The sequence below is a fragment of the Hibiscus syriacus genome, unplaced genomic scaffold, assembly GCF_006381635.1.
Source record: "Hibiscus syriacus cultivar Baekdansim isolate YM2019G1 unplaced genomic scaffold, ASM638163v2 tig00110013_pilon, whole genome shotgun sequence".
Classification (NCBI taxonomy): Eukaryota; Viridiplantae; Streptophyta; class Magnoliopsida; order Malvales; family Malvaceae; genus Hibiscus; species Hibiscus syriacus.
Window position 1 is genome coordinate 1,518,987 of NW_024062563.1, and position 15,443 is coordinate 1,534,429.

At 32.9% G+C, this 15,443-nt stretch overlaps 1 pseudogene; it reads right to left on the bottom strand.

The window, feature by feature from the left end:
• Positions 1 to 7,060: 7,060 nt before the first annotated feature.
• LOC120212492 lies at positions 7,061 to 15,165 on the bottom strand (annotated as a pseudogene).
• Positions 15,166 to 15,443: the final 278 nt, after the last annotated feature.

Genomic DNA, 15,443 nt, shown 5'->3' on the forward strand with positions numbered 1-15,443 from the left:
AAGGAAATGTTTCATGATGGCAACTGAAACCTCTCCACGTTTCCAATACTTCAAATGTGCAAACACATTAAATATTCATAAAATATACCATGTCATAAGAAAATATTAATAAAATATACCATGTCATTCTAGAGTGAGCAATGTAGATCAATTCAAAAATTGAGTGATTAAATTGAATTTTTTTAAATTATAGTAACTAAAATAGGAGTAAGAAGATAGTTAAGTGATTAACTATGTAGTTTATTCTTTCCTTTTTCCTTAGTTGCCACGGTTGGTCACCACAATTTTCCATGTCGGCCACCCTCTACGGTTGTTAATAGTGACCGTTGAAATCCAAAGTTTTCTTACAAACTCTTTTCTACCTCCCAAATATAAATCTGATGTCATTTTCACCTAAAAAATATTCCAAAATTTACAGATCTAAATCGTAAACTCTTCAACTCTCATTGAACTTTAAAATTTTCAATTCACTTATTTCTGAGCTCTTTCTTTATTTCTTTTAGAGCAATGTTAGTTGGCTCTCTTCCTTTCTTCCTAGAATGAATTTTCTGAAGAAGTTCCAAGCAAGACTAAAGAGTTGTATTAATTCACTATGACAACTGTCGTTTTGAATGTCAAATAAATTCATTTTTCTCAATTAAATAAATAAGGAAATACGTAGTATAGAGAAATAAGGGTCGAATCCTCAGGGACTTAAAAAATCACAATTTTATGTTTGAATGGTTCTAACCAGTGTGAATAGTAAAAAGGAGGTTTATAATATGAGATTTAAATAAAAAATGATTAAATAAATAAAAGCAATTAAAGTAGAAATAAGAGAATAGAGATTGTGAATAAATACTGTAAAAATAGCCTTAAGACTCAATTTCCTTTAGATCATCGAATAAGATTTTCTCTTCGGGATTCACGTCGGTTACTTTGTCTACAAGGGCTATCCTCGTGACTCTATCTTATATACCGAATACCCAAGGCAATATTTGATTCCGACTTCGGTAATTGAATCTAACAACATCAATTGTCGCATATCAATTACCGTTTAAGTTTGTGGCGTCCGACTCAGATTGTTGCTTCAATAACCGTCAATTCCGATCTCAATTTTCTTTTGGCGAAGCCATCTCGCCAAGTGTGTTCCCAGGAAGTCGAATTGCTTTCTATAAGCCGAATCTTCCTCCCACACATTTAATCGCAACAACCTCTTTACCAAAGTCGATCTTTGATTTTGAAAACTTTTTTGATTTTGAAAAATAAGCGCAAAGATTGAGAGAGATATTCCGAAGATATTAAGGGCTTTTCAATTCTCCCGATGGAATTGGGTCATCACGACAACTCTCGGCTTATGAAAAGTTTAGCTAAGCATAAAAAAAGTCATACTTAGCACTTGAAAACAAAGCTTGAAAAATACAAGAAAAATGAAAAGAACTTGAAAAGTAAAAAACTTTTATAAAAACTAGAGAGAAAAGAAGATTGTAATCCGAATGATAAGTTTAGGCTTACCCCAAGTGAGTATTTATAGCCTCTCAAAGCCTAAGGGATAAACAAAGAAAATAAATAACATAATCCTAAGATAATTGTTTTTCAAATTTAAATTCAAACTTAAACTAGTCTCCTAATGCAACTCTGCTCATCAATCTTCCAAAATGCGTGCGGAGAAAGTCTTCTAGAAGCCATCGCTGACTGGACCTTCTAGAAACTACCACGTCAGACCGCGTCGTGCCCAGAGTCGTGCCCATGTCTCCAGCCGTGACCAAATAATAAAAAAAAATGCAGAATTCACCCGTTTTGTCACAAATTCTAGAAAGTAAGGATATGCACGAAAGCAAACATAACATGACCAATTTAGCAGCAATAATTCCACAAAACCGAAGAAATAACGAGCAAAGATTGACGATTTTGAACACTCATCACACTGGCCAAGTTTTATGATAGATTTCAACAGCTGCAGTTAGAAGTTGAAGATTCATATAAAAGGGATAAAATGCTACTTTTTTCCTATGTGAATGTGGTGATGAAATGAAAGGGTATTATTAAGTCTTCCAGAAGGCGTGCGGAGAAAGTCTTCTAGAAGCCATCGTTGACTGGACCTTCTGGAAACTGGCACGTCAGACCGCGTCGTGCCCATGTCTCCAGCCGTGACCAAATAAAAAAAATGCAGAATTCGCATGTTTTGTCACAAATTCTGGAAAGTAAGGACATGCACGAAAATAAATATAACACGACCAATTTAACAGCAATAATTCCACAAAACCGAAGAAATAACGAGCAAAGATTGAAGATTTTGAACATTCATCACACTGGCCAAGTTTTATGATAGATTTCAACCGCTGCAGTTAGAAGTTGAAGATTCATATAAAAGGGACAAAATGCTACTTTTTTCCTACGTGAATGTGGTGATGAAATGAAAGGGTATTATTAAGTCAAATATTACTGAGTGATGGAAATTTACCTGGTTAGGCATTTGTTTGACAAGTTGAAATCGTAACTCACTTACTGGATAAAGGATTCGGACAAAACATTAACGAAGAAAGCATTCCAGATTGTAAAGTTCAAAACTTTAATGCATGCACTCCTTTTCCTCTCGCTACGCCAAACATTTCTCTTCATTTTGGATAACATCGTTTTCTTTTTTCACGTTACAAATTGTTTATTGACTTAGAATACATTGACAGATGAATTGATATTATTATTACTGTTTTTGAAAACGACAAATTGATATATGAGCATGTGACATAAAGCTGTCTGTAATATTTTAATTATTTTTTACATTTCGAGTACTTTAAGAATCAAGATAAGTTGTACAAATAAGGAACATCAAAAGCACTAGTGGTCTAGTGGTGGAATAGAACCCTACCACGATACAGGACCAAGTTCGATTCTCGACTGGTTCATATAAGGAGCTATGATGATATATGCTTAGAGAAGGGAGGGTCCTTCACACCCATTCTGATTTCTTGATGAGTTGATAGCGATCCTGAGCTTCATTCTTTGTATTAATTTTTTTTTTTGTTTTTTTTATATCATTGATTTGCTAGATTATTTGTCTTCTTGCTTTATTCAGGTGCATGTGTTTTTAAATAGTTATGGAAGATCTAATCTCTGGGAATATAGTTAGACGACATATCACATTCATGACCATAAATGATAAACATCATCGTTCATGTATGTGCCGCCCGTGACTTCAGACATGCAGTTCGGCATTGATGGTGGATCTTATAGCTTTCAACGATTGATGATATACACAAAACCAAGTCTAAAATGAAACAAACCTGCCATATTTCATTAATATGCTTCAAGACCTGCAAGGAAATGTTTCATGATGACAATGGAAACCTCTCCACGTTTCCACTACTTCAAAAGTGAACGCATTTATTAAACCCTTGCATTGACCCTTGGATGCTAAGGGGAGTTTAGGGTGCGGGTCTTTCTTTTGATACGGGGTTGAATGGATGATTTGGGGTTTAGAGTTTGTATTTTAAATAGTTTATTTTTTTCTTTTTATTTCAAATATGACATGACATTAAATATTAACAAAATATACCATGTCATTCTAGAGTGAGCAAAGTAGAGCAATTCAAAAATTGAGTGATTAAATTGAAAAGTTTTAAATCATAGTAACCAAAATAGGAGTAGGAAAATAGTTGAGTGATTAATGATGTAGTTTATTCTTTCCTTTTTCCTCCATTGCCACGGTTGGCCACCACATTTTTTCCATGTCGGCTACCGTCTACTATTGTTAATAGTGACCGTTCAACTCCAAAATTTTCTTACAAACTCTTTCTACCTCCTAAATATGAATCTGATGTAATTTTCACCTAAAAAAATCCCAAAATTTACGGATCTAAATCGAAGCTCATCGACTCTCATTGAACCTTAAAATTTTCAATTTACTTATATCTGAGTTCCTTTCTTTATTTCTTTTAGAGTAATGTTAGTGGCTCTCTTCCTTTCTTCTTAGAATGAATTTTCTAAAGAAGTTCCAAGCAAAACTAAAAAGTTGTATTAATTCACTGGCCACGTTTTATGACAGATTTCAGTAGCTGCAGTTAGAAGTTGAAGATCCATATAAAATGGACAAAAGGCTACTTTCTTTCTACGTGAATGTGGTGATGAAATGAAAGGGTATTATCAAGTCAACTATTAGTGGGTGATGGAAATGTACCTGGTCAAGCATTTGTTTGACAAGTTCAAAAGGCAACCCACTTGCTGGATAAAGGATTCGGACAAAACATTAACGAAGAAAACATTCTAGATTGTAAAGTTCAAAACTTTAATGCAAGCATGCATGCACTCCTTTGCCTCTCGCTACGCCAAACACTCTCTTTATTTTATTTAACTTCAGTTTCTTTTTTCACGTTACAAATTGTTTATTGAATTAGAATACGTTGACAGGAAAATTGATATTATTATTACTATTATTGGAAACGGCAAATTGATATAAAAGCATGTGACATAAAGTTGTCTGTAATAATTTTATTATTTTTTGCATTTCGAGTACATGCGGAATCAAGACAAGTTCTACAAATAAGGAAAAGAAAAAGCACTAGTGGTCTAGTGAAAGAATAGCACCCTGCCACGGTACAGACTCGGGTTGGATTCTCGGCTGGTGCAAATGAGGAGCTATGATGATATATGCTTAGAGAAGGAAGGGTCCTTTACCTACTTTAATATCTTGACGAGTTAACAGCAATTCCGAGCTTCATTTTTTTGTATTTTTTGTTGTTGTTTTTCTGGAAATCATTGACTTTGCTAGATTATTTGTCTTCTTGCTTTATTCACGTCCATGCGTTTTTAAATAGTTATGGAAGATCTAACCTCTTGGGATCGACTTAGACAACATATCACGTTCATGTCCATAAATGTTAAATTTCACCGTTCATGTATATGCCGCCCGCGACTTCAGACATGCAGTTCGACATTGATGGTGGATCACATAGCTTTCGACGATTGATGATATACATAAAACCAAGTCTAAAATGAAACAAGCATGCCATATTTCATTAACATGCTTCAAAACCTGCAAGGAAATGTTTCATGATGACAATTGAAACCTCTCTATGTTTCCACTACTTCAAAAGTGAAAACGCATTTTATTAGACCCTTGCATTGTACCCTTGGATGCTGGGGGGGTTTAAGGTATGGGCCTTTCTTTTGATACGGGGTTGAATGGTTGATTTGGGGTTTAGAGTTTTTATTTTAGATAGTTTAATTTTTTCTTTTTAATTTAAATATGACATGACATTAAATACTAATAAAATATACCATGTCATAAGAAAATATTAATAAATAAATTATGTCATTCTAGAGTGAGCAAACTTGAACAATTCAAAAATTGAGTGATTAAATTGAAAAATATTAAATCATAATAAGCAAAAGAGGAGTAAGAATATAGTTCGGTGATTAACGATGTAGTTTACCCTTTCCTTTTTTCTTTCTGTAGTTTTCTCTCTAATTTGGCCAAAATCTAGTCAGTTGCCACGATCGGCCACTCCATTATTAATTGTTGTCATGATGATTCATTATTTGTTATTACGGTGGGATATATTCAATATGGAGATTAATATTAATTGTTATTATTTTTTATTATGGATATTTTTATGTTTATTGATAAAAATAAATCCATTTTTAGCCTTTGGTTTTCATGTTTTTCCCCCTTCATGCTAAATGCGCATTTTTCAGTTCCATCCTGTCTTCTGCTTTAGCCTTTAATTGGTTTTGATGTCTAGTCGAAGCTCAATTTTGTATGAGTAGCCTTTAAGCGGATTTACCATCAGAACGAACATATTAAAATAGGAGTGGATTCACAACCTGAAACAAATACACCAAAAGTGGATTTATTATCCGAAATAAGTGCACTAAAACAGAATTGCTGAGTTACTAACCATATAAGATGCACCGCTGAACTTTCACCTTTATAATCTCAACCCCATGTCATGTCATGCCATCAGACAATTCTTGACCTTCTGTGTTCAAGATCTAAGAAAGAAGTATTGTATTGCATATATCCCATTGAACATGAAGATCGGAAGATAAGGTGTCTTGACTGCAGGTACCATCGACGAGACCTATCTCGTTCTTAGCAAGCAAAACAATCCGTATTGATCGATTCCATAGACTGTAATTCTTAATCTCAATCAATATCAGGCGTATCTAATTGATGAAGGTATAATGGATCAAGAATGAACAGGAAACTCAAAAGATGACCTGATCTTTAAAAAATTGATAACCTAATCCGAAATTAGACCATCAATGGTGATTCTAATACCACGTTGAGAGTGGCAGGTGGTTGACTATACAACTAACCCCTATCTAACGGTGGCTAACTAACTACTTTACACAATCACTAAAGGTGTTTTCTTACTAAGCTGAAGCAGCAATGTGGACAGTTCACCTCAAAGGTGGAGGGCATTGTCACGGATCAGACATTGGCAAGGGAAAACCGGGATAGCTTTGGACTGTCTTTGGAGTAACTTAGCTGCACATCTTGGGATTGATTTAACAATTACTATTCTCATGACAGGATTATGGTCGAGTTATAAATCGTTCGACCTCAATCTCCCTAATGAGATGGACAAGTGTGTGCAAGTTTTCAAAGGGTTTTACAAAACCAAAACAAAACACGGAAAGCTTACATGGATATACTCACCGGGAACTTGCTACGTCAGTGGCAAGTTCGATCGGAAAACTATTAAACTGGTTGTTTGAACTTACCCAAAGGCCAGCTCATTTCTAAAAGTGAGGCCCTTTTTTTACTTTGCTAAAGTCTATCGAACTCTTCTCAAATATTGAACGAACTTTCAGGCTTAAACAAGTAACTCAACTCCAGCTCTTAGACATGTTTCAAGCCACACATTCCATAGCTAAAAACAGAAACTACAACATCCAAAACCTATATACTCAAATTATAAGATACAAACATGGAGTTTCGGCTGCAATATAACAAGCTAAGCCTTTTTTAACTATGAAGAGTCGGTCTGAAAAACTTTGAAAAATCACACACAAGAAAAGGAAAAAGAGAATGGCTAACCCAGATGTAGCCCCTCTGTGTTGGTAGTCGGCTGTTTCCTTATTCATATAGCAGCTGAAATTGGCGATTCAACTGATTTCAGTACAGCCTCACCCATCTCCTTGCAGCCGACTAGTTTCTGCACAAGGAATCAAGTAGCAAACAACATTTAGAACTGTACAATGACATTTAGGTGAAACATCTAATGTAAAAGAGAGAAAAATATGAAAAAAGGATAACAATAACAACAATTTACGGGGTAAGAAAGAGAAAGGGAAAGAGAAACAGTGCAAAAAAACAGTTAGCCAAATCTCTAAATAGCTTTTGCGACTTTTCTCCTGACAACCCAAAATAGCTGAGATAGGTTAGGTTCTAAATTTACTAGCAAGGCTTCTGGGAAAAGAAACTGCCTATTATAACCATTCTCAGACAATTTAATGTACCATTGTCATTGATGTTCTTCAACTGTCACAAATATTCACAAGAGAATTGAGATAACTGAATTCTTTTGGTCAAAATATATGAGAACTATGTTTTTCCTTTTAAAAAAACAACTAAAAAAGACAGCAAGAAAAGAAACGGGGTGTTTTGGGATAAGAAGCCTATACATTTCCGGCGGAATATATATCGCCTGTTCGGAAACCCTTATTAAGAGTATCCAGAACAGCATTCTCAATTTGCTTTGCAGCATTCACTTCTCCTAGGCCATACTTCAAAAGCATTGCAGCACTGAGAATTGTTGCAAGTGGATTTACCTTGTCCTGCCAAACAGACAATAACATATGTCACATTATCATTGAGGTTCACCATCTTGGGTTTGATGGAAAGTTATAATTAAGCTTTAGCTCTTAAAACTAAACAAAATGATTAAATCCAACCAGTCCAGCGATATCAGGGGCAGAACCATGAATAGGCTCAAAGAGTCCAGGTCCCTGTGCAATTGAAAATGCCAATATAGTCAAACAGAAAGAATATAAAAACACCAATATTCTCAAATCAATCTGCAAAGAGGTTAATAAATTGTCATACTGATTCACCAAGACTAGCAGATGGAAGCATCCCTATGCTTCCAGTGATCATTGAAGCTTCATCAGACAAAATATCACCAAATATGTTGTTGGTCACAATTGTATCAAACTGCACTATTCCATTTTCACATATTGTAAGCTCTTCCGGTAAAAAGGATGGTGCTTGTTTATTGGGCCTAGGAAAAGTATGAAGGAAGATCATTTCTTTCTTGTTTCAGAACAGACCTGTTTTGGGTAGCGAACAAGCTGCATTGCTGCATTGTCAACATACATGTGTGAGAGCTCAACATCAGGATAATCAGCAGCAATTGCCGTAACTCTTTTCCTCCAAAGCATTGATGCCTAGAAAATGGAACATAAAAGTTCCAAGTATATTATATGAGAAAAGGCTAATGCAACTATAATTAATAATTCCAGACCTTGAAATTTTGGAAGCAATACGAAATGACAAAACAAAAACAACACATTTAATAAACACCAACACAATTTGACAAACATGACAAGACGGGTTTAAACCCGTTTAACATGATTCATGTATTACACGTTTTGTATTCATATTTAAGATCTTGAAATATAACCCATGTTAAGTTTATGTTTTGGCATGAAAAAAAAAACATGAGACACGAGACAACATATTGTCAGGTCCAATACTTGACAGATGACTTAATATTCTGCATACTGTTCTTCAAAAAGAACAAATATTCTGCAAACCGTTCTAGATCAAAAAGCCAGAATCTTATGCCTCATCCATGCATGAGCCGGATTTAAAATTACAAGAAGTTTATAATATCTTAGAAGTTCTCATCATTGACCACAAGTCAGTTGAGATATGATCACAGCAGGGTATTTTAGAAGAGGTACACCTTCTCCATCCTATAAGTGAAGTAATAATCTTTTACACACTTGCTTGGCAGTAGTTCCTTCCAAAATACTAATGGATCCCAAACTAAACTGCAGAGCCCATAAAAGTTTCCAGAAAATACAGAGAGAAGAGAGATTTTTACATGCATGGTGCAGTGCACTTTATAAAACAAGTTCATTGATCACAAAATAGAAGGCTTTGAATTATAGGATTATAACATAGCTCCAGTATCTCAAATCAATTTAGTGGTTAAAAACAGTTAAAAATACAGTTCAGTATGATAATAAGGATGATAATATAGATAAAGAGTATATTACGATGTTCAGATAGAGCCCCCTCAATTGTATGTAAGGGGTTGTTTAATGGGTTTTGTAACAAAAGCAGAATCATCTCCTCCGTGTGATTCAAGCATAACACCTCGATGACCCCATTTCGATTGACTAGAAATAAGAGAATAGTTCAACCTTTTCTTTATTTTATTCCAATTTTTCATTGTTATATGACAACAGCATTACAACAAACCTCCAAAACATTAGCTTTGTCGACGGAACAGAGTTGTCCACGCCGCTTCCGAGCAATCTCAAATGCAACACGAGCAATTCGATCAATCTGGAATCCATTTGTTTAATTTTTCAATAATTAAAAAGTGCATACATGAAAAAGAAAGCCATACGAAGAAATTTGAATAAAAAGAAAAATCCACTTCACATGTCAAACATAAGATATGATCTGCAGAGAGTGTTGTCGAGGTGAACACCTAGGTGCTATGGCACAGCACTAGACATCAAAAGCACGTCAGATAGATTCAGGTAAGCAACATGCCTAGTGCGCTTATGCGCGCTTTCTTGTAATGCAACTGGCACAAAAAAAGCCTACCAAATTGAACTTGTTTTCCATTTCTTTTATTTTTTTATTAATTGTACCTTCATTCAAGTAAAATATCAAAATCTCTACTTATCAATGTTCAAGTATTTAACAACAAACTCGGGATCATAAGGAATTGTCCATAATGGTCAAAAAAGGAATAAAAGTTTTGCATGTTTTGTAGGATGTAAGCCATACAAATTTTGGGTATTTTAAGCTAAAAGCATGCCTAGTTAAATTTTTTGAATTCTTTTACATAAAAATGTATATATACATGTTTCATCAAACCATTGGATTAAGCCGATATTTATATCCAAGCCAAATATCCATAAGAAGAAAAATTAAGAAAAAGGAAATAAAACGGGAGACATTGGAGAATTCTATATGTAAAGTGAAAAAAAAAATACCTCATAAGTAGCATACACCTCAGTGTTGAAGCCAATCTCCTCACCATTTTCATTAGTACCAAATCCCCTTGGTTTTCCAAAATAAATCCCTGATTCCAGTATACGATCGTCACTGATTACTAACATAGAAATTTGGTAGGGCAACCGCAGAATCAGAGAAAATCAACTGAATTTTATTATTTTTTGGAGGTACCTCCAGTAAGCTCCCTCACAACCATAAGGTCAACACCCTCAGCAACATCTTTCTTCAGAGTTGAGGAGTCCACTAACTGAAATAGAAAATAAATAGAGAGATTTTCATGAACCACATATTTCTAATAAAAGAAACAAGCTACACCTGCTTCCACAGTTCCAGATTGCATGCATGCATAATAATGCAGAGTGGGTTTTCTTTCTTGGAAATAAGCAGTTCATTCTGACAGTGTCTAAAAGTGCAGAGCGAACAATTGCGACAGCCTTAGTTTTTAAAAGCGCGCTTAAGGCGCTAGGCGCAGGTAGGCATGGAAGAAAATGCCTCTAGAGGCACATGCATAACGCAGGATGGCAAGCTCTTCTAGGCGCGCGCTTGTAAGGCTTTTCTGCATAAACGCCAAGCGGCCACTTCTGCCGCCTTAAGAGGGAATTCTAATAAAATAAATAATTATTAATTATTTTAATAAAGAGTAAAGAATCCACGCCTTTTCCCCCACCCACGCCATTCTTACCCTCCCGATATTTATTTCAATAGAGAAAAAATCCCTGCACGCCATCACCAGAGCTTTTCAAACCCACTGTCGCACCCGTCAGATAAGCCTTTCTCTTCTCTCTTTTTTATTTTTATTTTCGTTCGATCTCTTCAACTTCTCCAAGACTCCAATAATTCAATTTTTTAGTATTGTTTCGATATTTTTTGATGCATTTTCTAGGATTCTAAGTTTTGCTTTCCAAGTGGTTTCTGAGTTGGGTTTTATAAGTAAGCTACCAAAAAGTGGCTGAGCCATTTCATCATGACTATGGGGAGTTTTCTAAGTTTTGAAGGGGTAGTTTGCTTGGTAAAGTATGGTGATTAGATTAAAAGTTGGAGGTTGTGATTTTCAAATTCAAGACTGATCGAATTGTTGTTTTGGATGAATCATATGAAGCTTTCGTTAGTGGATTTTTCTTTCTTTGGTGAGACTACATGTTGATATATGTGAATTTACTGTTATTTTTAATGTACAATTAATTTGTCACCACCTCCACAATCTTTTCCTTCTCCAGCGGTCTCACCACCTTTTACCACCTTGTTTTTATTTTGAGTACAAAATATGTTATATAATAGAAAATACTCACGTGCGGTAATTTTAATATATGATCAAAAAAGATGTTATCGATTTTATTATTATTTAAATAATAAAATTGATAAAAAAATAACTGAAAATATTATTATTTTTACTGATTTCGTTATTATTGGACGCTTTATCGGTTTTGGTAACATATCTAGTAAAACGTTAACTAAAACATTATTTTTTACTGGATTTTTCTACCGCGTTTACCAATATCGGTAATTAATAATAATAACAAAACCAGTAGAAATAATAATGTTTCCGATCATTTTTATCGATTTTGTTATTTAAATAATAACAAAATCGGTATTACCTTTTTTAAGTTGTATATTAAGACTGTCGCACCGTAAAATTTCATATTCTATAATTGATATATAAGTAACATAAAAGTATGTATTGTCTATAAAATATGTGTGCGTCTAGGACAGACGTATGATTTAATGTTAGGGGATGATTTTAAATTTAAAGAGATGAATTAAAATTTTAAGGGACGAAAATAATTTTTTTAATAAAAAATATTAAAAAATATATAATATATAATAATTTTAAATTTTTACGGGGAAGATTGTCCCTCTCGGTCTCTCACTAAGGCGACAACTTTATAAGAAATAAAAAAAGGAAGCCAAAAAATATAAGGCAAAAAATTGAAGTTCAACAAAAAAAATTAATCCATTCTGCATCACACATGGATTATACTTCTTGATAATGCAAGTTTTTACCCAATTCTAGATATGCATTAAGCTCATTCAGTGTGCAGATGAAGTTATATATTTCATATGAAGAAGAATTCATATGGATCAACTAATACACCATTACCTGTTGTAAAACAATAGCTGGCCTCAAGTTTGCAAAGACTTTAAGTCCTTCTCTAAGCTGAAGTAGACCAGTCTCTGGCTTCAAATGTTTTTCATTTTTATCCCACTTATACCTAGGGGTAGGTATTCAGTTGAGTCGAGTTAAAAAAATTTGAGTTAATCAAATTGACAAGTCCTATTTTAAAACTCAATTTTTTTAGTCAAGCTGAGTTTCTAAAATTTGAATCGAGTCGTTACTAATTGATTCCAATTTAAACGACTTTATATAACCATATACGAAATACATAATATGCTATAAACATATATCATGCAGAGAGACTCGACTTAAACTTAAAAATCAATCTATTAATTACTAAAACTTTTGAGTTATTCGACTTTTATTTTATAGCTCAAGCTTTATTTGAATATTTCTTAATCGAATTAAAAATATCATATTTTTAAATTGAGTTGAGTTTTACTTACTCTTACTTATATCCTAAAGGTAAATCAAGCGATAAATGAAAAATGCACAAGAGAAGACCTAAGAAAATAATCAACGAAATATTATATACGAGAATACCCTCCAATTGCTCCAAGGAGGACGGCATCTGCTTTTTGTGCTGCAGAAAGAGTTTCCTCAGGCAATGGAACTCCAGTCAAATCCAAAGCATCTCCACCCACGGGCATCTCTTGGAAGCTGAAATCAATCCCTAATACCAGAGTCTAATCAATTATCTTATTATTTTTTGATATCTCATATTTAAGTACTGCAAATATTAGAATCGTTTATTTTCAAATAATTAAAAATATTTAAATAAATATTATCATATTTTTACTCTAGTTGTATTAAAAAAATAAAAAAATTATCCTAAAACATTTCAATTTCTCGGCTAGCACATAGAGGTGTAAATGAAAGGGAGTTCGTTGAATTGTTTGTTAACCGTTCATATAATATTCATTTATGTTCATTTGTTAAGTTAAATAAACAAATATAAATAAAAAAATTTATGTTAATTTAATAAACAAACAAATACGAACTGTTTATGATCATTTATGTTCATGAATAAACTCGTTTATAAGGTTATTTATGAGCTCATTTATAAACTCGTTTATCAACTCGTTCATTTATATTCATGAGCAAACTCATCTACCTGATTCTCTTTTTCTTTTCTTTTTTTTACATTTTAAATATCGCTGAAGATAAGGATTAAATAGAACACATGATAAAAGATACATTTTAGACTATGAATTTTAAGGAGTTTAAGCATCAATGGCGTAATTTTATCATTTTTCTTTAGCTTGCAAATGAAATTAAAAATCGAATATATAAACGAACGATAAATAAACACTAAAACAATGCTAAACAAATATTAAATGAAAGTTAAACGAACATGTTCATGAATACATTCATGAACATATAAACGAATACGTTCGTGAACATATAAACGAGCACATTTGCAAACATTAAAAAACGCTAAAAGAATATCTTCATGAACACGCTCGTGAACATATAAACCAATATATTTGCGGACATTAAATGAACATGTTCATGAATAATAAATAAACGAACACGAATACCTTCAAAAATAAATAAAAGAACACAAACATATCCTTATTCGTTAAAGCTCAAATCATTTACACCCCTGCCAACCCATTTGATTCATAAATGAACATGTTCATGAATAATAAATAAACGAACACGAATACCTTCAAAAATAAATAAAAGAACACAAACATATCCTTATTCGTTAAAGCTCAAATCATTTACACCCCTGCCAACCCATTGATTCAAATACATATACTGTAAAACGCCTGCAACCATGTTTAATTTTATTGGTTTCGTATTATCAGTAATACTTTGCTTGGATTCCACTGTCTCAGTCCAATTACAGTTTAAATTCCAAATTTTCAAAAGAATTTAACTTTAGACATAAAAAAACATTCGACTACTAAGCTCGCGACGGTAAAAGAATCATATGAAAATTTTAAAAAAATATTTATTTATTTTTTAATATTTGTTTAATAATAAATAAATAAATAATATAATTCATTTTACCGATTAATAATTTTTTTGTAGTTTCTGAAAAATAATTTATTATTTAATTTTTTGTAATTCATTTTTAAACTTATCACACTTTAAAGTAAAAATATTCAAAACAAAATCATTTTAATATATTCTCCGTAGGTCTGATTTTAGTATTTATTAATAATTTAATAATATTATATTATATTTTTAGTGTTATAATAATATCTTTAATTATATTATAATAATATAAATTTTAATATTATAATAATATTTTAATTTTAATAATTAATATTTTAATGTTCTTTATTTAATAAATATTAATATAATTTATAATATTCTATTTTAATAAAATATGATAATTTTAATTTTATTTATAAAATTATAAAAATAATATTTTGATAATTTACACGCTCCATTTAATCACCTTAAAATGAATTTCAAAAATTATATTTTAAAAAATATAATTCGGAAATTATTTTTACAGGATCTTTACCGTGAAACAAAAAAAAGCCGGACTGATAATTAAACATATGAAAATACAGTATTATTACAATACCACAAAGTCTTACTCTTTTTCTATTAATTTGATTCACTTAATCAGTAACCAAACAGAAAGCATGGAGTAACTGAAAAGAGAGGAAACGGGGAAAAGGACAAAAACCTTCGAGAGAGCCAGCGAGTTTGAGGACGTTTTTGGCGACGGGATGACTTCTGGGCCGATACCATCGCCGGGAAGGAGAGTGATTCTGTAGCGTTTGGGGGGTACAGTGGCGGCAGAGGAGGCGTGCCTGATCCTGGCCGCTCTCGGAGACTGCTTGGCAATTGGTTTAAGATTAAAAGGAGTAAGAGAGCAGACAATAAGGTGAGGCGAAGTAGCCATTAGGACGAGAAATGAAAGTGAAAAAGGGTAAAATTAGGGAAATATTGACTTTAAAAGTTAAGGGTAAACTACATCAAATGGTCACTATTTTTAATAAGTTCCTCTTTTCTCCATTGATGTTTCAAATGTAACGATTTGATCAAAAATGTGATTGATTTGGTCACTAACGTTTAAAAAAGAGTTGAAAAAAGTTTATCTTCTTCTCCGTTCTTCTCCACGATGAACCGAAGACTGTTGCAGAGTTCATCGGTGCAACAACTGATAGCCAGAAATCACCC